The 23274-nt window shown below is 32.1% G+C and overlaps 1 protein-coding gene across 2 annotated transcripts in view; it reads right to left on the bottom strand.

The window, feature by feature from the left end:
* TENT5D (terminal nucleotidyltransferase 5D) overlaps positions 1–23274 on the bottom strand; it is a 90831-nt gene that overhangs the window by 64452 nt on the left and 3105 nt on the right. Inside the window, exons 1-2 of one of the 2 annotated variants that reach the window (XM_016164905.1) lie at positions 19806–19863; positions 13991–14061 (exon numbers count right to left, since the gene is read on the bottom strand). The gene's annotated coding sequence lies outside the window, so the exon portion shown is untranslated. Of the gene's footprint in view, positions 1–13990; positions 14062–19805; positions 19864–23274 lie in introns of those variants that run through there. The other variant, XM_016164904.1, reaches the window with a different exon arrangement.

Raw genomic sequence — 23274 nt, 5'->3', positions numbered from 1 at the left:
TTTTATTTTCCAATTATATTAGAGTCTATAAAAATTATACATTAAGACCCACATGGTTCAAATACAAAAAAAATCTATTCCAGCCAGAAAATAGATTTCTTAAACTTAGACAGATCACATATTCTCTTTTTTGAAAAAAGGAAAGGGAATAAAAGCAGCATATCTGAGACTCATTTTGATAAAGAGAACTTAAATTCTGTAACCTAAGTCATTTCTATTAAAATTGGTAGAATAAACCTTCTTTCACAGTTTTGCTTATGCAATTATTTTCCTCTTTTATCTTTGGGAACAAAAACTGTGCACCCCAGAGACCCACACCAAGACACATCATAATTAAAATGCCAAAGGTTAAATAAAAAGACAGACTCTTAAAAGCAGTTAGTCACCTACAAGGGAACATCCATAATACCGGCAGCTGATTTCTCAAAAGGAACTATGCAGGACAGAAGGGCTTGGCACAAAATAGTCAATGTGATGAAAACCCAGGATCTATAGTCAAGAATACTTTATCCAGCAAAGCTATCATTTAGAGTCAAGGAAAAGGTAAGAACTTCCCAGACAAAAAATAAGCTAAAGGAATTTATCAACTCAAAGCCAGTATTACAGAAAATGTTGGAGAGACTTCTTTAAGAAGAAAAAAACATGTATCAAAAACATGAATAAAGAATGGTAATAACTACATTCCTATCAACAAGTACCTCACATGGAAAAGAATTAAGTGCTCCAACCAAAAGATAGAGTGGTTGAATGGATAAGAAAAATATGCTGTCTACAAGAGACTCACTACAGATTAAAAGACACACTCAGACTAAAAGCAAGGGGATGGAAAAATATATTGCCTTGATGGACCTAGAGGATATTGCGCTGAATGAAAGGAGATGGATAGAGAAATACAAATATCACACAATTTCACATACATGTGGAACCTAAAGAACAAAATAAACAACAAAAAATGGAAATAAACTCATAAATAAATACAGAGAATATTTTGAGGGCTACTAGATGGGAGAGGGTTGGGAGGAACGGCAAAAAAAAGGGCAAAGGGATTAAAAGTTACAAATGGATAGCTGCAGAATAGACATGGAGATGTAGAGTGTAGCATGGGGAAAATAGTTAATGTAATAAATATGTAAGGGGGAAGAGGGGTACTAGATTTAGTAGGGTGATCATTTTGCAAGTTATGTGGATCTCTGATCACTATGTTGTACAACTGAAACTGGTATATTATTGTATGTCAACTATAATTGAAAAACTCATTGAATTGTACAGTGTAAATACAAGAAACTAATTGTCTATTATGTTTCAATAAAGCTGGGGGGAGTAGCTTTTCCTCATGATCTCTCTCCTCCCTCTCAAAAAACTGCACTCTAACAGATATTAATTTTTCCCTTTTTTGGCAATAAACTTTTAATATTTTTGTTTTTATAAAAAACGATATAGAGTTAGATGTAACTCAAAATCATGGGGAATGAAAGGAGACATCACAGCAAAGGTCAAAAAATAGAGTTTAGTGATTTATTTCTTTGTAACATCCAAGAAAAAATATATAAAACATAAAATACAACTGACAGGAAGTTTAATAATAGCAGCTACTTCAAATACATGTTCAATCTAAAATTTAGAATTTGCCCTGTCTGCTGTTTGGGTAGTTTCTACTATTAAGCCCTGTATAGTTGGATCTCATGCACTTCTATTACTTGAGAAAAAGGCATTTATATTGTGTCAAATAATTCTATGCATAGCACTCTATTCTTTCCCCTGAACCTGCTGCCATACAGCTTGTCAAAAACAACAGGCTATTTTGAGACAGTGCTTGTAATTAAAAACTTTGGTTGTTCAATGACTTTCACTTTTTTTTCTGTATTTATTTATTTATTTTTAAATTAAGTTTATTGGGGTAACATTGGTTAATACTGTTATATAATTTTCAGGTGTTCATTATCATTTGACATCTGTATATTCTATTGTGTTTACTACCAAAAGTCCAGTTTCCTTCAGTTACCATATATTTGATCCCCTTTACTCACTTTACCCTCTCCCATCCCCCTATATTTCACTTTTTTCTCCTAAAACATTACTTACTTCCTTTCACATTTGTGAATGAAATGAACTTTGTGTTCAATGCCATACTACTTCCACTTCTCATTTCTGCATCCTACAATCTTTCGAAGCCCCACTCCTACTCCTAAGGATATACCAAAGTGTGATTTCCCTCTCAGACCTGCCCTTTTTGGGCACCACTGCATGTTTCAGAACCTTATTATTTTTCTTTTCTTATTTAAGCTCACCTGTGCTCCATGTCCTCTAGATTTTGAAGCTTTTAGCCCTTAATAGACTAATTCATGCTAAAAAGTTACTGGCTATAGTAGATTATACCCTTTAGGGAATATTGAAGAAAGATGGCATAGGAATCACTAATATTGGGAATGTCTGGTATATGAGAGGATGGTCATAAGATTTACTGGAATTCGCATCTTTTTTAACAACAACTTCCAAATCATACTGTGTCTCATGTGTTGCAGCAAACAACAACAAAACTAGATTGGAAGGAAGGATATCTATATTTTTTATATTGACACTAATATGTGAGACTTGGCACATCACTTTGAACCTTAGTCTCTTCCTCTGTAAAAAGAGTTGGACTAGATCATTAAGAGCCTTAGCATCTCTATATGATTCAATTCTACATAGACAGGTCAGCTGTACTGAGCACACTGCATAAAAATACTTTTCTTGATTTGAAATTATCTTCATTATAGTTTCCAAATTTCATAACTATCAGTGTAGAGTTCCCTTGGTTCTTCCAATATACATGCCTTTATTACAAATATTCAGAGAAACTGAGCTACTGTTCTATAATCTCTCTAAACAAAGACTATCAAAATCATACACCATTCTTCTCTCATGTCATGTGCAACCAACAATCTATAATCCTCCAGTAATTTCTACAGACCAAGAACTTGAGTTGAACTTTTTCTGTACTTTGAGGGAACAAAATTGGACTTAAAAAGAACAGTGGAGTGAGGGTCATCCCCAGATTTCTCCCCTTGAAACAACAATAAGCTGAACAGTGAAAACTCAACAAAAAACACCCAAACAGCATACCAGTGTAAGCATGGGATCTGTGCATAAGAGCTATCACAGTCAGAACACTGGGTGTTGGGCAGTGGACTGGGAGAAATAAAGAAGCTGCCTATTGCAGCCACTGGAGCTCCCTGTAGAGGAAGGAAAGGGCAGAAGGAATGGAAAGTTCTCTGAAAATCCCTGCCTGGGAAAGCCGTGAGCTCCCTGGAGCCAGCTGTTGACAGGGCCCAGTCATCAGGGTAGAAGGCAGAGAAGCAGGATGGCAGAAAAACAAGTTGATTTTTATTGGCCACAGTCGCAAAACTGAGGCTGACCCGCAGCCACCAACCCCAAAACCAGAGGGCCCCCCCCCCATACACTCTGAAACCAAAGACCGCAGAGCACCAGGGAAATCTGAACAAAAGCTATCGAAACTGTTGTTAAAACTGACAGAGACTGAAACTAAGAGTAGCGAGTGAGATTAAATATCTACAAGAAAATAAAGGCATAATTAAGGCTTCATATAAAACAGGGATCCAAGAGGCTTAGATGTCAATGACAGGAAACGAAAAGTTCCTTCTTTGCATCAAGCTAAAGAGATACCTTTATATAATAAATCTTCTTTCTGGAAAAACAGCAGAATATACTTGCATTAATGCACAGGTGGTGAGATAGTTCATTAAAACCAAAAACAACCAAGGTGACAAGGCATCTCAGAAAGAAAGAGAAAAATTTCCAGAAAATAAGCTTACAGACACAGAAATATGCAACTTAAATAACAGAGAATTTGGGATGGTACTTCTGAAAAAACTCAGTGAGTTCCAAAACGAGTCATATCAACAATTTTAGATTTTAGGAATTGAAAAATTAACTAGATGAGTAGAGCAAAGAGATTGAAAACCTCAAAAAGAACCAAATAGAACTTCTGGAGATAAAAAACGAAATGCAAGAGCTGAAAAATGAAATAGAAAGCTTTGGTAATAGAATCGACCAAATGGAGGGAAGGATCAGTGATTTTGAAGACAGAAATATAGAAATAAATCAGAAGGAAGAAGAGAGAAACTGAAGCATGAAAAATAATGAAAGAGAAATAAAAGAACTAGCTGATACTACCAGGAGAGGAAACAAGAATAATGGGCATTATCAAAGGTGAGGAAAAAGTGCAGGGACTAGAAAGCATTTTCAGACACATAGTTGACGAGAATTTCCCAAAATAAAGGAATGAACTAGAGCTTCGATTTCAAGAAGACAATGGAATACCCGATTATCTCAATCAAAAAAGGCCTTCACCAAGACATACTGTATTAAAATTATCAAAAATCAATGACAAAGACAGAATTCTCAGGGCGGCCAGTGAGAAGAAAACAGTAATTTATAAAGGAAAACTCATTAGATTATCATCGGACTCCTCAGCACAGACCTTACAAGCCAGAAAGGAGTGGAATCAAATGTTTTAATATTAAGTGAAAGGAACTACCAGCCTAGAATAATGAATCCAGCTAAGCACTCCTTTAGATATGAAGGAGAAATAAGACCTCTCCGGAACATACAGAAATTGAGGGAATTCTCTACTACGATGCCTGTGCTACAGGAAATACTGAAAGGGGTCAGCTCACCTAAAACAAAATGACCAAAATAATAATAATAATAATAATAATAATAATAATAATAATAATTAGGAATAAAGTAACTATCAGGCAAATAGAAGCAGCAGACTGAAACCCTTACAAAGAACAGGGCATTATAAGCTTAAAAAATAAAAAGAGAATTGCTATAGCAAGATAGTAATGAACATTCAGCATACCTAGAGACAAATGGAGATAACAATGACTGAAGAGGGGAGAATTCAAAGATCAAAATTCACAAAATTCACAAAGGGGAATGGAGATAAGGCACACACAGAAGAAAATGGATGACTGTATGAGCATGTGTGTGTATGCATGTATACATATTTATACACACACTATCCTTTACCTATTCATAATGGTAACCACACACCAATGATTCAAAACCAAAACATATAACACAAAACAAGAAGGACCAGAGGGAAAACCCACAAAAGCCAACCAAAATAAAGAAAACAGAAATGCAAGGAGAAGGAAACAATGGAAACACCAAGCTACCAGAAAGCAAATGATAAAATGGCCATAAGAAGATCTGATATTTTGATAAACACCCTATATGTAAATGGACTGAACTCACCAATAAAAAGGCAGACTTGTAGAATGGATCAAAAAAAAAAAAAACTCAACCACATGTTGCCATCTCAGCTCCAAAAACAAATATAGACTCAAAGTGAAAGTGTGGAAAATGGTATTTCAAGCAAATGGCATTCAGAGAAAACCAGGAATAGCAATACTAATGTGAGACAAAATAGATTTCAAAATAAAAAAAATGTAAAGAAAGATACTGAGTGATACTTCATAATGATAAACAGAATCGTGCACCAAGAAGACATAATACTTATTACTATCTATGTTCCCAATCAGGGAGCCCAGGAATATGTAAAGCGATTACTAATTGAACTAAAAGGAGAAACAGACCAAAACACTATCATAGTAGGGGAACTAAATACCCCACTCTCAGATATGGACAGATCATCCAAACAGAAAATCAATAAGGAAATAATATCCTTAAATGACCCATTAGACCAACTGGACATAATTGAAATTTACAGTCTCCCATCCCAAAACAGCTGCTTATATATTCTTCTCTAGTGCACATGGAACATTCTCAAGGATTGACCACATACTGGGACACAGAGATAGACTCAACAAATATAAGAGGATGGAAATCATACCAACCATATTCTCTGATCGTAATGATTAGAAACTAGAGATCCACTTCAAAATGAAATCAGGAAGAACCACAAATACATGGAGATTAAACAACATGGTATTGAAGAATAACTAGGTCAGAGAAGAAATAAAAAGAGACATCAAGAAATACATAGAAATGAATGATGATGATAGTACAACATAGGAAAACTTTTAGACATGGTGAAAGTGGTCATAAGAGGAAAGGTCGTATCATTACAGCCTTATCTCCAAAAACAAGAATGAGCCATAATAAAAACCTAACACTTCATCTAAAAAAACTACAAAAGGAAGAACAAATGAAGCATAAAGTCAGCAGAAAGAAAGAAATTACAAAAATTAGAGCAGAAATAAATTAAATTGAAAACAAACAAATAAATAAATAAATGAATAAATAAATACATGCATGCAAGAAAGACCTGGTTCTTTAAAAAGGTTAATAAAATTGAGAAACCCCTGGCTGGACTCACTAAAGAAAAAAAGAGAAAGAACACAAATAAACAAAATCAGGATGAAAGAGTAGAAATTATGACTGATATCACTTAAATACAAAGTATCATACAAGAATACTATGAAAAAATATATAATACCCAATTTAATGACCTAGAAGAAATGGACCAGTAGTTAGAAAAATACAACCGTCCTAGACTGAATCAAGAAGAACTGAAAAATCTAAATAGACTAATCAGCAGTGTGGAAATTGAAACAATCGTCGAAAACCTACCAAAAAGTAAAAGCCCAGGACCAGATGGCTTTACAAGTGAATTCTACCAAATATTCAAAGAAGATTTAATACCTATTCTCCTCAAATTCTTCCAAAAAATTGAAGAGGAGGTAATACTTCTCAATTCATTTTATGAGACTAATATTACTCTGATAACAAAACCTGGTAAAGATAACACACACACACACACACACACACACAAACTACAGATCAATATCTCTCATGAACACAGATGCAAAAAACCTAATTAGGATATTAGCAAACCAAATACAGCAACATATTAAAGATATTATACATCATGATCATTGGGCTTCTTCCCAGAGGCACAGGGATGGTTCAACATACACAAATCGATTCATGTGACACACCACATAAACTAATTAAAAAATAAGAATCATATGATCATATCAATAGGTGCTGAAAAGCCTTTGAAAATATACAGCATCCATTTATGATCAAAACACTTAACAAAATCAGTACAGAATGAAAGCACCTTAAAATAATAAAGGCCATCTATGAAAAACCCTCAGCCAACATTATACTTAATGTTGAAAATCAAAATCCTTCCCTCTAAGATCAGGAACAAGGCAAGGCTGTCACTATCACCACTGTTATTAAATATAACATTGGAGGTCCTAGGAGAGCAATCAGGCAAAAGAAAGATATAAAAGGCATCCAAGTATGAAACTTCAAAGAAAAACTGTCACTATTTGCGAATGACATGATTCTCTATATAGAAAACCCTGAAGACTCCAGAAGAACACTACTGGAAAAAACAAGCAAATACAACAAAGTCTCTGGATACAAAATCAATGTTCAAAAATACATAGCGTACCTATGCTCTAATAAAGAAGAGTCAGAAAAAGAAGTGGAAAAAATAATTCCTTTTGCAATTGCAACAAAAAGAATAAAACACCTAGGAATAAATTTAATGAAACATGTGAAGGATCTATATAATGAAAACTACAAGACTCTATTAAAAGAAATCAAACAAGATGCAAAGAAATGAAAAGATATCCGTGTCCTTGGATGAAAGAATCAACATAGTTAAAATGACCATATTACCTAAAGCATTATAAAGATTTAATGCAATCCCCATCAAAATCCCATTGGCTTTTCTAAAGAAATAGAAAAAAAATCATCAGATTTGTATGGAAGCACAAAAACTCTGAATTGCCAAAGCCATCTTGAATGAAAAGAATAAGCTGGAGACATCACTATTCTCAACTTCAAATTATACTACAAAGCAACAGTAATCAAAATGGCATAATATTGCCAGCAAAACCAAAACACAGACCAGTGGAACAAAATCGAGAGTCCAGAAGTAAACCCATATTTACCCATATATGGGTAAATAAGTTTTGAACAAAAAGGCCAAAAACATACAGTAGAAAAAGAAAAGCCTCTTCAATAAATGGTGCTCAAATAAGTAGAAAGCCACTTGCAAAAGAATGAAACTAGACTATTGTCTATCACCACACACCAAAATTCACTCTAAATGGATTAAGGACCTGAATATGACCTGAAATAATAAAATGCATAGAAGAAAACATATGAACTAAACTCAAGGACCTTGGACTTAAACAGGATTTTATGAATTTGACCTCAAAGGCAAGGGAATTAAAAGAAAAATAAGTGAATGGGACTATATTGAACTAAAAAGCTTCTGCTCAGCAAAAGAAAGCAACAAGATAAAGAGACAACCATCCAAATGGAGAAATATATTTGCAAGCAACACCTCTGATAGGGGCCTAATATCCAAAACATACAAAGATTTCATATGACTCAATAACAGAAAAGGAAATGATCCAATCAATGAATAGGCAGAGGACCTGAACAGACACTTCTCCCTAGAGCATATACAAATGGCCAACAAATACTTGAAAAGATGCTCAACGTCCTTAGCTATTAGGGAAATGCAAATCAAAACCACCATGAGATATTGTCTCACACCTGTTAGAATAGCTATAATCGATAGGAGAAGTAATAATAAATGCTGGAGGAGATGTGGAGAAATAGCAACCCTTATACACTGCTCTTGGGACTGCAAATTGGCATGGCCCCTATGGAAAACAGTATGGAGGTTCCTTAAAAACCTAAAAATTGATCTACCATATGATCCAGCAATCCTTCTACTTGGTATTTACCCCAAAGACTTGAAAACCCATATCCAAAAAGATATTTGCACACCGATGTTCAAAGCAGCATTATTCACAGTGGCCAGAACATGGAAGCAACAGAAGTGTCCTACAATAGATGACTGTTTAAAGATGCTGTGATATTCCATTATATATATATATATATATATATATATATATATATGAAGAGATGAAATACTGTCATTTACAACAACATGGATGGACCTCCAGATAATGTTACCCGAAATAAGCCTGACAGAAAAAGTTGAAAATCACATAATATCACTTATATATGGGATATAAACCTAAAAGCAACAAATGAATAGGACAAATAAACAGAGACTCATAGACATGGACTATAGACTAGTAATTACCAGAAGGTAGGGGGTGGGGGTGGAGGGAGGAGGTAGATGGGATAAAAGGGGTCAATTATAGTGGGTAAGGAGAGGGTGAAATGGGTAAAAGGGATGAAATATATGGTAGCTGAAGGAAACTGAACTTTGGATGGTAAACACACAATATACAGATGTCAAATTATAATGTACACATAAATATTATATAATTATATTAATCAATGTTACCCCTATAAAGTTAACTTTAAACATAAATAAATAAATCGAATTTTTCAAAGTTAAAAAAAATCATAATTTACTGAAACCCATTTTCTAGTTCTAGTTTATACTGAATCCCAAATTAATTTTGTTTATACTCAAATTCTGCTTTAAATCACATAGTCAGTCTGAACAGGAACCAATGCTATGAATTTCTAATTCAATCCATCAAAATATTCTCCAAATCTACCTGGACAAAAATAGCATTTCTTTTGGTTCAAATGCCTAAATTAGGTTCTTCACTCTTCTATTAGACCTGTGTGGTTGCTGATCTCACACCTGATAAGACAGCATTAGTTTAAGATTTATTCAAAGGAAAAAAAAAACAAGAAATAACACATTTGCAGTGCCAACAACCTAAATTTTATTTACAACTTGTAAATAGTCTCATTATGTCTTCCCATTGAGTTCTTTAGTAGTATTAAGAATTTATTGTAGTATCATTGCTTTTGTGTTATATTAAGTATAAAGTGAAAAAAATGATGACATAACTAGAGGCAGTAAAGTAAAGGCTCTAATGATTTGCATTTCCTTATGTGAAAACTGGTGTAATGATGCCATGGCATAAATGTTAACTGATGAAACAGGGACAACTCTTCTGAAACCTGTAAAATTATTTTAATAATATATAGCTTTAATGTAATTTTTAAGGATCCTACTTAGGACAGAGTTAACTAGGAAAACGTTACGACAATATTAACCTTGATATGCTTATTAGATTTGTATTGTTTTCATTCAGTGAATATATGTAATAGAATATACAAAAAATATATTACTTATATAAAAAATGAGTATCATAGTCTCTCAGTTAAGATATAAAGTAGAATTACTGATTAAACCAACAGAGGCATATCCCTGGAGTGTAAAGAGGTATTAATCATCACCTCTGTGTCTTTCTTGCCATTCTACCTATATAGGATTAATTTCCTTTTCCCCTTGGCCTGTCCTAATCTTTTAAGTCTAATGTCTTCCATGAAACCTTGAGTGTTCTAGTCAACAATGATCTCTTCTATAGTGAGCCAGTGCTGCAAAGTGAACAATGTTCTCTAATTGTTTAATATATGCTAGTTTGATTTCTACAACTGAGTTGTAACTTCCTTGGGGACAGGATTAATATCATAAATTTCATTTTCATCTAGAGTTTTGGTAAAATAGAAGGTATCCAAAACTGTGCACAATTTGATTAATTAGATTCAACAAAGGCATCCCCCAACTATTATGACATTAGTAGAAAGACATTATAGGAAGACCCTTTCTCCAAAGAAAAATTCCCAAATAGTAATTAAAACCACAGGTCTGCTTCATGAAAAAGTGGAAATTATTGGTTGTAATAAATTTGGTATATTCTTTGTGAAGCTTGTGTTCTCAATTTTCTTGATTACAAGTTGGAAGACAGTACTTTGTTTATTCCATTTTAGAAAGGGCCAGTATTTAAAAGTCCTTTATACATTTCTATCACTAAATGCTTCATACACAGTTAAAAAAACAATATAACGTCATTAGCTTCCCGTAGCACTTAACTACATGGTATTTTGACACAGTTTTCTTTTTAGGCTTCCCTCAATGAAAATCATCTTTTGTGTTTGGGAGTACTCTAACAAAAAGGGTACTTTATTATATGATATTTAATAACTGCAAAATTACAGTATCATTAGTCAACTAAGTTGTAATTATACCATTCATAAAAATATTAGTCATAAATTCAGAACCAATTTTGCTAGCACCAAAATTGATTAATTTTTATCATTATCAGCTCAAAGAAACCTAAAGTTCATAAGGAAGTGTTTTTCACTACTAATTCTGCTGGAAGCTGATTCATGTTCAGTTACTGCCTGATAGAAAAAACATTTAATATGTTCAAATATAAGAAATATGCTATTTGTATTAAATAAGGAGTTCTCAAATTTGGGTATATTCACTTAAGGAGAAAGATAATTTTAACAGAAATTTTTGGTTGTTGCAAATAAACCAAGAGTTTCTCTTCTCTATTCAGTCATTTCTCTGTTCTAAACCTTTTACTCCTCAAAGATTTGTGTATTTCTCTCAATAACAGAAATGTAACTGAATAAAAGGAATAGCTCTAATTTAAAAAGTAATAATAAAACCTCATCAACATTAAGTGTTCTAAGTTTCAACTATATGCAAGGAAATCAGTTGGTTCCAGGAGTTAAAAAGTTATATAAGGAATAAAGTGACCTGGTCTTAAAAAAGCTTATAAACTAATTAAAGAGATAAGACACACATATAAAAAGATAATAATTTATTTAGTAATCTAAGTTGTTTACCAAGGTGATTACCACAGTGAATGTCCAACTCTGAATATGATACCAAATTTCTAAATTGCACCTTTTCAGAAGTTGACAGCTTTCTAGTAAATATTAAGAAACATGTGGTGTTAGAACATTTATATACTCATGCACCTGGTGTGTCTCTTATTTGCATAATATTAGACTGTTAACTAAACCTTCATCTTAACTGCATCCTACAAATTCCAGTAGACCCTTCTGAGTCAAGTAAAGAAATCTACGCTGAGCTTAAGATTATTTAGTTAAGCAAGACATTAAAAGTGTTCAAAAGTGCTGCGCTGAAAATAAATATGGGAATTAGTACAAAAAATAGAGAAAATCTAATAAGAAAGGAGAAAGAATCACTAATAAAAATATCACCGATTTAAACAAAAGAAAGAAGAAATGTACCATTTGCAATGGCATGGATAGACCTAGTAGTTATTATGCTGAGTGAAATAAATCAGACAGAGAAAAATAAATACCATATTTCACTTATATGTGGAATCTAAGAAACAAAAAGAACTAATCAAAAACAGACTCACAAATATAGAGGGCAATCTCGTGATGGCCAGAGGGGATGGGGGTTGGGGTACTGGAAGAATGGGGTGAAGGGTTAAAGAAGTACAAATTAGTATTTGATAGATGGTCATGGGGATGGGGAGCATGACATAAGGAGTGTAGTTAGCATGAATGTAATGGCTAGGTGGAGAGCCAGAGGAGAGGAAGAGCAATTAAGGGGATCATTTATAGGCTATATAAATGTCTAACCAAAGTATTGTATACTTGAAACTAATAATAAAATTAAATTAAAAAAAGAAAGAGGAAATGTAAAATAATAATGTAATAGAGAATATACCTGTCAAATATCTGTCCATAATCTTCTAAAATTGAACAACTATTTATTAAAATCATATCTTATTTATTGTCAAAGGAAAATTTCAAGACAGTCTTTTGTACGCTGTTTATAGATATATCTTAAATAATGGGTTATCTGAAGGCTGAAATAAAAAAAAATGACAGGCTTAATTTATACCAACCTAATGTATGGTCTTTAACAAGTTATAAAACCAGACCTCTATCTGTCACCATATACCAAAAGTAATTCAAAGTGGATCAGAGAGTTAAATATAAGACATGAAATAATAAGTTCCATACAAGAAAATATAGATATTAAACTCATGGAACTTGGTTTTTAGAGAGAATTTTATGAATTTGACTTCAAAGGCAAGAGAAGACAAAAATAAATGAATGGGACTATATCCTGCACAATGAAGGAAATCATCAACAAGACAAAGAAGCTATCATCTGAATGAAGAAGATATTCGTAAACAATGCCTTTGGTAAGGGCCTAATATCAAATATATACAAAAAAAAACCTCATACAATCTAACAATAAATATAACAACCAATCCAGTTAAAAAATGGGCAGAAGACTTGAACTGACATTTCTTCTAAGAAAACATACAAATGGCCAACAGACATATGAAAAGATGCCCAATTTCACTAGCTATTAGGAAACTGCAAATTAAAACCACAATGAGATACCACCTCACACCTGGTAGAATGGCTATCTTCAACAAGACAAGTAATAACAAGTGTTGAAGAGGATGTGGAGAAAAAGGAACCCTCATAAACTGCTAGTGGGAATGTAAATTAGTATAGCCACTGTGGAAAACAGTATGGAGTTTCCTCAAAAAATTAAGAATAGAATTATCACATGACCCAGCAATCCCTCTTGTGGGTACCCACCCCAAAAATTTGAAAATATTTATCCATAAAGATATATGCACTCAATGTTCATTGCAGCATTATTCACAGTGGCCAAGACATGGAAACAACTGAAATGCCCTTTGATAGACTGGATAAAGAAGCTGTGGTACATATATATTACTCAGCTGTAACAAAAAATGAAATATTGCCATTTGTAACAACATGGATAGATCTTGAGATTATCATGCTAAGCGAAATAAGTTAGAAAAACCTGAGAACCATATGATTTCACTTATATGTAGAGTATAAAACTGAAAGCAACAAATAAACAAGACAAACAAAAACTCATAGACACAGAAAACAGTTTAGTGGTTATAGAAGGGAAAGGGGAGATGGGGAGGTAGATAAGGATAAAAATAGTCAAATATATGGTGACAAAGGGAAATTTAACTCTGGGTGGTGAACCTACAATGCAATACGCACATGCCATATCATTGAACTGTACGCTTAAAACCTATTTGATTTTATTAACCAATGCTGCCTCAATAAATGTAATTTAAAAAGATTTTTAAAAAGTTATGTAACCCCTATTTTCTCCTATAATTTATAAATTTGTATCTTTATGAACTTTATTTCTTACCTCCAGTTAGTGAAACTTCTGTTAGATAGACATGAAATACTGGATGATTTCTTTTTACAAAAAAATTTAACCTGAAAAAAAAGAAATTAAAAAATTATTAATTTTCTTGTAGTCTGGATCATCATCTAGCCTTGATTAATCTTTGGCTTAGGATCTGACTTAATTAGAAATTAATCAGTTGAATTCAGTTACCATAGAAATTAACTTTTTTGTTTTCAGTAAACCGAAGTATACAAGGTCTGTAACAATTTGTGAGATAAAATTTTAAGACTTTTTTGGCCAAATATGGAATTTGAGATTTGTGATCAAAGTAGTCACATCAATGAAAAGTTCTATGAAAAGTCTAACAAATGCCATTTGAATAAGTTGCTCTCAAGAGTGCCCATAAGTTTGGTTTCTCATAGTTCTACATTTTTTTCTATAAATTCTTATTTTTTCTTTGCATTATTGTCAGATTTCATCTTTTGATTGCCTCTTTTGTTCTAGTTTTATGGTAGACCAAGTGATATATAAGTCTTCAATTAACATTGTCAACAGGTTCTGCAACTTAAGTGAAAGGACATATAGTGAAAACAATTTCCGCATAGGCTAATTGATATAAATGAGAGTTAAGTTCCTATGGCATCTCATAAACTTAATAACAAAATGCCACTGAATCAAATGATGGCATTTGAGGACCTGCTGCATATTTCCTTCTATATCTTCACACATCTTACTTAATACCCATTTTAGGAAAGAATTACATATATGGATATGTTAACTTTCAATATATCTCACCGATGACTAAGTAACAATGGTCTTTAAAATTCAGTTTTTTAAAAGGTCCTGAAAGGATGAAAGCATATGACAAACCTAGATCAGAGCTATGCATATTAAACAGGTAATTAACATGGTATATATACACTTTGTAGATTTTTGCCTGATACACTGATCTTATCCTGTGGATAGTCTTTCCTTCTGACTAAATAAGAGCATAATAAAAGCCATTCTGGATCAGACCCATACTCCATCCAGTTTAGTATTCTGTTTCTGATAATGTTAGTTGTACAATGCTGAGCACACAGTAGGCAATCAATATTTCACTGAACTGTTCTTGAAATAAGCAGGCATGTCTGATTTCTAAGGCGCCAATCCCAAAAGCCAGCTTTTTCATAAAATGCATGTAAATTTAACTCCTTTCTGAATCTACATTTTTAATATATAAAACCTTTTAGCACATAAAACATTACTGCTTTTATTTACCTTAAAATAGCTATTCCTACACTTTCGAACTCATTCTACGAGGCTAGAGTTACCATGATACAAAAACTAGACAAAGACACTACAAAAAAAGAGAATTACAGGCCAATAACCCTGATGAACATAAATGCCAAATTCTCAACACCATGATCAAGTGATATTTACACCAGAAATGCAAGATACATACACAAAATATGGTTCACATCAACCAAACCAAGGACAAAAAGCATATGATTATCTCGATAGATGCAAAAAAAGCATTTTACACAATTCAGCATCCATTTATGATTAAAAAAAACCCTCAACAAAGTGGGCATAGAATGAATTTACCACAACTTAAAAAAGGCTATATATGACAAGCCGACAGCTAACATACTCAATGGTGAAAAGCTGAAAGCTTTTCCTCTAAGATTAGGAACAAGACAAGAATGCCCACTTTCACTATTATTCAAGATAGTATTGAAAGTTCCAGCTACAGTAATCAGACAAGAAAAAGAAATAAAAGGCATCCAAATTGGAAAGGAATAAGTGAAATTGTAACTATTTGCAGATTACATGCTACTATATATATAAAACCCTAGAGAATCCACCAAAAACTAATAGAATCAATAAAATAATTCGGTAAATTCACAGGATACAAAATTAATATACAGGAATCTGTCATACTCCTATACACTAGTAATGAAGAATCAGAAAGGAGAAATTATGAAAATAATCCCATTTACATTGTATCAAAAATACCTACAAATATATTTAACCAAGGAGGTAAAAGACGTATACTCTGAAAACTATAAGACACTAAAGAAAGAAATTAGAAGAGGACAAAAATAAATGGAAGGATATACTGTGCTCCTGGATTGGAAGGCGTAATATCATTAAAATGACCATACTACCCAAAGCAATGTATAGATCCAATGCAATTCCAATCAAAATACCAATGACATTCTGCTCAGAACAAGAAAAAAATAATTCTAACATTTACATGGAACCACAAAAGATCCCAATAGCCAAAGAAATCTTAAGAAAAAAAGAATAAAATTAGTGGTATCACACTCTCTGGTTTTAAACTATAATACAAAGCTATAATATTTAAAACAGTATGGTACTGGCACAAAAACAGACATAGATCAATGAAATAGAATAGAGATCTCAAAATAAACCTTCACTATATGGTCAACTAATCTATGACAAATGAGGAAAAATATACAATGGAGTGAAGACAATCCTTTCAACAGTGGTGTTGGGAAAACTGTACAGATATATGCAAAAATTAAATTTCTTTTAAAAGAAAACTCAAAATGGATTAAAGACTTAAATGTAAAGCCTGAAATCACAAAACTCCTAGAAGAAAATATAAGTAATAAACTATTTGACATCAGTCTGAGTAATATCTTTTTTGGAAGGTCCCTATGAGCATAGGAAACAAAAGCAAAAAAAAAAAATAATAATCAAATAAGACTATCAAACTAAAAAGCTTCTGCACAACAAAGAAAACCATCAACAAAATGACAAGACAGCCTACTACTGAATGGGAGAATACATTTGCCAATGATATGTTCAATAAGCGATTTATATCCAAAATATATGACACTCATACAACTCAATAGCAAAAAAAATGAACAATCAAAAAAAAAAAAAAGAGAAATGCACAGAGGACATGAAAAGACATTTCTCCAAAGAAGACATGCAGACAGCCAACAGACATATGAAAAGATACTGAACGTCACTAATTATCAGAGAAATGCAAATCAAAACCATGCTGAGATACTACCTCATACCAGTTATAACGGCTATTACCAAAAAGTCAACAAATAACAAATGTTAGTGAGGATGTGGAGAAAAGGTTACCCTTGTGCTATAGGTGGGACTTCAAATTGGTGTAGTCACTATGGAAAACAATAGTGGAGATTCCTCAAAAATCTAAAAGCAAATATACCATATGACCCAGCAATTCCACTTCTGGGATTTATCTAAAAAAAGTGAAAACACTAAATTAAAAGGATATATGCACCTCTATGTTCATTGCAGCATTATTTGCAATATCTAAGATATGGAAGCAATCTATCAATTGATGAATGGATAAGAAGATACAGTACATTATATAATGGGATATTACGCAGCAATAAAAAAGAATGAAATCTTATCATCTGCAACAACATGGATGGACCTAGAGGGTACTGTGTTAAGTGAAATAAGTCAAGTAGAGAAAGACAAATACTGTATGTTTTTACTTACATGTGGAATCTAAAAAAAAACAAAGAAAACAAAAACAGACTCAGAGAAACATAGAGCAAAAGGATGGTTACCAGAAGGGCAGGAAGTTGTTTAAAAAGACAAAAGGAAATATAGTCAATGATATTGTGATAAGTTTGCATGATGAGAGATTACTGAAATTAGTGAGGTGATCATATTATAAGGTATAAAAATGTTAAATCATTTAATTGTACACCTGAAACTATTATAACTAATATATCGATTACTAACTATATTTAAATAAAAAATAAACATTAAATAGCTACTTCTACCCTATATCCCAGTAATTCCACTTCCAGTATATGCGTTAGAAAACTCTTGCCAATGTGTACAGTAAGACAGTGAGCCACTACAGAACTGCCTGTAATTGGAAAAAAAATGAAAGCAACCGAGAAATGTCCATCGAGAGAGAAATGAATAAATAAAATGTGCCATATTTATATGATGGATTATTACATATACAAATGTAGATACATCAACATGTGTAGATCTCAATAACAATGTTGCATAAAAAGTATAGAACCTAGACATATACTAAGTGTAAATTTATGTAAACTTAAAAACATACAAATATTGTGTATTATCCATAAATGCACATTAATGAATGGAAAAGAAAACACAGTACCTCATGAAAGTAGTCTCCAGGAAGGAAAGCAGAGAATAAGACTACCAAGTGTAGTCAAAGGAGACTTCAAGTATATTGTTTTGTTTTACTTTAAGAAGGACTTGAAATAAATGTGACTAAATATTAACTATTGTAAATTATTGGAGGAGGTGGAAACATGGGTGTTTTATTTTTCGTATTTTATATATTTTAATTTCTCAAAATTAAAATTTCTTCTAAAACTAGAGGATCATGTAATATTGAGAGAATATGCTATTAAACTTATTAAAAATTAAAAAAATGAATATTTCTAACACCGAGTAAGCTAAGACATAGGAAGATCACTTACTCTTGCATGCTCAAGATCCTAGAAATAAATTAATATTTACTCATACACTCCATGATTTTTCACACTGATTCAATCAACATTTACCCTTTCGTTCTATACAGAAAAATATTAAACAGTGTATTCTGATCAAAGCTCTTCTGGCATTTGTTGTAAATGTCTTTCTTTGGCTTCTCTGTCTCTCTGTCTCTCTGTCTCTGTCTGTCTGTCTGTCTCTGTCTCTGTCTCTCTCTCTCTCTATATATATATACACACACACATACATATACACACACATATATATACACATATATACGTGTGTGTGTGTTATATATAGATTTTTTTTTTCTGCAGAGGACATTCCTTTGCTACTGTTTCGGAAGTGCCTCTATTCTAAGGATTCTAACATTCAGGATAACCTCATCTAAATCTCCCAATAAACCAAAGAAATAAATATCATTCCTGTTTTTTTTTCAAATGAGGGCATTGAAACACGAAGAGATTAATAAGTTTTCCAAGATAATAGATATTAAATATAGAAACCAGAAATTTAATACTAGCTCTGAATGACTCCAAATTCCCTGCTCTTCCCACTGCCTATAAAGTGAAACATTTTACAATGACTTCAAAAATCCTTTTCATTGATCTTAATTTTATCAATTTTAATAAAGTGGTACAAAATCTGGAGATGTTATTATTGCTTTGTTCTTGTTATGGTTATTCCTGAAAAGGAATAAGCTGAAAGATGTTTTTGTTGCTATTTCATTGTATGTCTATTGGTTTAATATAAAGGCAGTGCTAAATGATTCTAGAGCTAGAACAGTGGTTCTTAACTGGAGGTGATTTTTGTACTTCAGAAGATATTTGGCAATCTCTGGAGACATTTTTGGTTGTCACAATTGGAGTTAGGAGAGCTACTGGTATCTAAGGGGTAGAGGCCAGGGATACTGCTAAACATCCTACAATATATATGACAGTCCCCCAAAACAAATAACTGAAAAGCCCAAAATGTCTATAGTACTGGCTAAGAAACCCTGATCTAGAGGTAAGATTTGTAGACCACATTATAACTGATTTTCCAAAAGTATTCAAAAATCATAGAATATGTGTATTAAAATATAGATGACTCAAAATATTTACAAAGCATGCTAACTCTAACCAATTATTAGATAAAGTTTTAAAACCCTGGGAATTATTTTGATAGAATTTTGACTTCATATTCCAAAATTGATCTTGGATAAAGTGTGGTAAGAAAGTAATAGTAAAAGCAGTATCTGGAACTAAGTGTATGATTTTTGTGGCCCATAAAATGGGATATAGGAGTGCAGAATACTAGTTTTTTTAAGAAAGCGTTTTGTTTGTTTGTTTGTTTGTTTTACCTTGCTTTTGCCTACCTTTCTGATAAAAGTCTCTTATCTTTGCTTTTTCTTAAGACTTTTCTTCAAACGGCTCCTGGTTAGTAAAGTAATGAAGATAAGGAAAAGGTTTATTAAAAATGAGTATGATTATGAGCATTTACATCTATGTGAAAGAATTTGTGAATCATACAACTCTCAAAATTAACTTGGAATGATCCCAAAGTGGGAAATTATTGCTAATAATAGCAAATGCTTTATTCTTTAAGAACAAATCAACTCAGCTAATGATAACAAACTATAATTTCATTTGATTATTCAAGTTTTAAAAATGTTTCCTGGCAAAAAGAAAATTTAGTCGAGTGCTCTGTTAAAATCAAAAGTTTCTAGAGAAATGCTCTAGATAACTACATATTATAATCACCAAATATTGCCAATTATTAAAATAACAAAGAAATATTAGAAATTATCATTTATAAGAATGGTAAATATGTGGATATATTTTTCCTAATTATCCAAGATTATTTTTTCATTTTTTCCTATTCACTTGAATATTACATTCAGATTCTCATCTTGTCTCATTGTGCTTACCTCTCACTTCCTAATTATAAATTGGATAATTTTTCAGGCCACCTTTGGCAGTCACTCAAACCCATTCTTCATGTCTTTAAACTTCTGTTACCACCTAATCTTGCTTTTGCCTCAGTTAATAGAGCTTTATCTTTTCTGTAGCTCTAATCTCTTTCACCTGTCACTCAGAGTTCTAGGCTAGGGAATTTTGCAAATCAAATAAAAAATAGAACAATGAAATCAGTAAGTTGTTCTTTGCCTACTTAGGAAAACAATTTTTCCATTATGAACAGGAAAGGCTTTCAGTTTTTACCACTCTAGGATTTCTAGGAAACCTAATCTTCTTATGGAAACCAGAAAGACTGCTAGCCAGTTGGAATAATTTTTCATTGTACTTTTATACTAAATGAGCACATAAGCTACATAAAGCAAGAAGCAGGAATGGTTTTATTTATGACTCCTCCTTGTCAATCTGTTTATACACATTCAAAAAGTACCTGGATTAAGAACCAAAGAGGCCTGAATACAGATACCATTTGCTCAAAACTTGTTTGGGCAAATCATGTAATTCCTCTGTGCTTTGCTTTTCTTTCTTAATTGGTAAAAAGAGGATGATAATACTTGCCCAGTTTGCTCCAGATTACTTTAGGTATCAAATGAAATAATGTATAAGAAACATTTTGTAAACTATGAAATTCCATCCAAACTGAGCTATATTAGGCAATATAGGATTTATATTACTCTATGTTAGAATGGTTACTTCCATTATCCAAACAGATGCAAAACATGACTTCTGGCCTCAACTACAAACTTATTCTATCAGAATCTACAGAAGCAAGGCCAGCTGCCTGTATTTTCGACAAAGACACCGAAATTTGAAAAATACTATAAAATACTATACTATTTGCATTTCTGCTGTACTCCCTACTTCAATGAAAGTTTAACTGTATGTATTATTTAATTTTCTAATCATCTTGACACTATTTGTTTAAAAGTAACAAAAGTTTTGTGTTGTCACAAAACAGAATTAAAATAAAAAATTAAGTAATTTAGATTTCAACTGCAATTGTTTTATGAACATTTTTAAGTTTAAAAAGCAAAACTTGTTATGTGTAACACAGTGGATTGTAAAATAGAGAACTAAGAATGAATACATAAATATAAATCAATTTCTTGGAGGAATTATTATTTTACCTCATTAACTTCATTCATGTCAAACATCAACATATTCGATAGTTCCTAAGATAGTGTGTTAGTTCTTTACATCTCAATTACCCCAGTGAAAATTCAGATATTTTAAAACACACCTTTGTAAGTATCCATAGGTGAAATCTACCATGCCTGAGTTTATCAGTATGCAACTGATGTTGCTTCAGTCAAACCTTCATGTTTAGAGTTAACTAAGTTCCAAAGAACAATTTAGGGGGTACTATAACTATCATCTTTATCATCATATCCCTGTTATAATGGTGAAGAGAAAGGAGTTGCCTATTTAAATGGAGTAGTAGTTATTACTAAATCTGGTAGAGTGGAAGAAACAAAGCTAAGATCCAAGATATCCCAAAACAATAAGAAATGTGAATACATACAATAAAGGATGAATAAATAAATGTGCCTAGGCTGAGATTAAAATTATATTTTTAAATATTACACCTGGTTTAAAAGATTAACCTTAATCATCACTATGACAAGTATTTCAAGATTTCATCCTAACATGTTTAGGAAACTAAAGTTATTGATCTTCAGTGTTTAATTAGAGTACGTGTTAACAATAATACTAATATATTCTCAGAGGCTATATTAACCTGGAATCAATCCAAATATCCATCGGGAGAATGGATGAATAAATTAGGATATATTCATATAATGGAATAATCTATTATAACAGTGAAAATTAATCAACTATAATTACACAGTAACATAAATAAAGAACATTACAATGAGTTACAGAAGTCAAAGAAGAAAAAGCAATATGATTTCCTTTACAAAAAGTTAAAAAACATACACCACTAAATAACAATGTTTACAGATGCATTGGTAAATACTATGGTAAAACTACAAAGAAAAACAGGGAAATTATAAATTTAAGACAGTTTCCTCTAAGGAGGGAAGGAAAGGAATATGATTGGGAAAGGGGTACACAAGAATATAAAGGGAATGGTAATTTTCTTAAATTGGTTGACAGGTCACAGGTGATTTCTTTATTGCTTTTATTTTGTATTCTGGCTTTGCAAATATTGTTTTATAGGTATTCAGAACTTAGCAAAAACAATTAATGTTTGATGTCTTCCTTTTCTATACTCTTTCTGTAATAAAACATGTTCCTGATTTTAACAGATTTCAATTCCTTCTTTCAACAGCCTCAGTTAGAAATGAACATACATATACTTTAAATAGTTCTATTATTGCACCTAAGAGTTTAAAAAATCTAAGTCTAACTTTAAGAAATTAAAGATAACTAATTAAAAATAAGGGCAATTTTCGTAATAAAACTTAATTCAGAACTCATAAAAACTACTTCGTAATCTTTTAAGTGGTTAGTAAATCAATATATAGGCTATATATAGGCTATATATTTTACTTAAGATGGACATTAGTAACAAATTTCCTAACTGAACAAATATCTTCAGATCTTAATTTTACTAAAAATCTGCTCCCAAGGAATCTTCTGTTAAGAAATTCTACAATATGCAAAAACACTTTAGAAACACTTTTTTTTAAAGGTTTATTCTTATAGGTTACCTACGTATAACAAAACTCTTTACATAAAACCTGGAAATGCTTAAGCTTTAGTGGATTGTTCTGGTCCATGTGGATTTATTGAAAGCTGCGTTAATACATATTAATCACGTAGGGGAAAACTAAGAAATATTTTTTTACCTTTCTACAAAAAAAAATATTCAAACAGTGAAATACAATTGGTTAGCATGGAAAGTGA

Source organism: Rousettus aegyptiacus, unplaced genomic scaffold (genome assembly GCF_014176215.1).
Source record: "Rousettus aegyptiacus isolate mRouAeg1 unplaced genomic scaffold, mRouAeg1.p scaffold_m13_p_9, whole genome shotgun sequence".
NCBI lineage: Eukaryota > Metazoa > Chordata > Mammalia > Chiroptera > Pteropodidae > Rousettus > Rousettus aegyptiacus.
Note: the sequence above shows the minus strand (reverse complement) of the source record. Positions and strands in the feature narration are given on the sequence as shown.